The 1,501-nt window shown below is 42.1% G+C and overlaps 1 long non-coding RNA gene across 1 annotated transcript; it reads left to right on the top strand.

The window, feature by feature from the left end:
* Nucleotides 1-485: 485 nt before the first annotated feature.
* LOC145551020 (uncharacterized) lies at nt 486-1,265 on the top strand. Its single transcript, XR_014086771.1, has 3 exons — nt 486-594; nt 1,042-1,094; nt 1,171-1,265. It is a non-coding gene; the product is annotated as an uncharacterized LOC145551020 (long non-coding RNA).
* The last annotated feature ends 236 nt before the right edge of the window (nt 1,266-1,501 follow it).

Raw genomic sequence — 1,501 nt, 5'->3', positions numbered from 1 at the left:
AGCCCGAACCGTAATCTCCCCAGTTAGTCTCGGACACTAACGACAATACTTGAAAATAAGATAAAAACATTGTCCCTTAGAATGTTTAGATACTTAAATAGCACATTTTTACAAGAACAATGTCAGAGAATATTGCCTATTAGCATAAGCTAAGGTTAAAGTTAGCCACAAAGTTTAAGTAAAACTCACCTTTGTATCAGTGAATGTATAACGAGGCGTACATCTTAAAACCTTTCTCCAGCTGACTTGTTGGGGCTTCGGATCGATGTACAAACCTTGGCCAAGCCCTGCAAGCACCTAGTGTAAAATTATGTTTTTATTGGATCAGAAACAATCGATCCGCTTTTACCCGAACGCGGAAGCTGAGGTGCAAAGAGTCCATTACGCGGCTGGTACAAGAAATAAGCGCCCCCTTCACTTCCGGAGTGCAATGGTCCCATTTCCAAATAAGGTATGGGACTGACAGTGGTCCGTCCCCGCCCGTTTCTGTTTGCTGCAGCGAGGTGTACTTGGGTCTACGCTGGAGTTCAAAGAGGTACCGACACTCGGTTTAACCGCCAACCCGCCATTCATAGTGGATCTTCTGTGTCCAATGTAAGTAAAGCTACTATTTATTTTCTGCCCGTAATGTGAATGTTGACTTATTTTATGGTTCATAAGAGTTGTCAGAGCGCTTTATGTAATGTACCATTTACGTATTTGAAGCAGAAAAATTGAATTAGTTAAGTATCATTTTGGCTTGCGTTCACACGAACTTGTGCTGCGGTATTTGGTGTCGACTATTTCCTGGCACCACATGGTCTTGACTCGGTACGGTTTGTTAGGATGCAGTGGCCGACATTCCTGTCGGTATTGACGTTAGACATATCTTACATTTAACGCATTTTCGTTAGTTATTAGTTTGAAGATAGAAAATACTCTGTAGTGGTGAAGAAAAAAAAGTGTCTGTGTGGTTGGTGGGAGTGTTTCAGCTTTTTCACAGGACTGCTGTTTCTCCATAATGGCTAAGTTAGCTAATGTTGCTTCTGTCTCTATTTACAGATATACACCAACCTCCATATCTGGACTCCTCAAGAAGCTGCCAGCCAGCAGAGGTAAAATTATTTATGAAAAACTGTAACTGTAAGTAGAAGTGCTACTGAACTTCCTCTGTGTTCATCTGGACAACAGGCTGGACTGGAGATGTACCAGAGAAGCCGTCTATAAGAAGGGACAGGGCAGACTGGAGTCACTGAGGAAGCTAAGATCATTCAGTCTTCTGTAAGTACGTTGTCGAGAATGCCATCTCTTCTGCGATCTTTTGACGAAGTATCATCAGATCCAGGGGCCTGAAAAAAGCTTTTTTTAGAGCCAGGAAAGAAGGCTCTCCTGGTTCTGTCTTGGTTCTGACCTGTTTTTTTTCCTGGTCTTATTCTGGGGACTACTATGGAACCTCTAGAAATGATGGTGCAATGAGGGATTTTATATAAAATCAAGAAAATTATCCTCTTCATGAGACCGT

Source organism: Poecilia reticulata, chromosome 3 (genome assembly GCF_904066995.2).
Source record: "Poecilia reticulata chromosome 3, P_reticulata-male-v2, whole genome shotgun sequence".
NCBI classification, from domain to species: domain Eukaryota; kingdom Metazoa; phylum Chordata; class Actinopteri; order Cyprinodontiformes; family Poeciliidae; genus Poecilia; species Poecilia reticulata.
The sequence above is the reverse complement of the archived record's forward strand: the minus strand, read 5'-3'. Positions and strand labels throughout refer to the sequence as shown.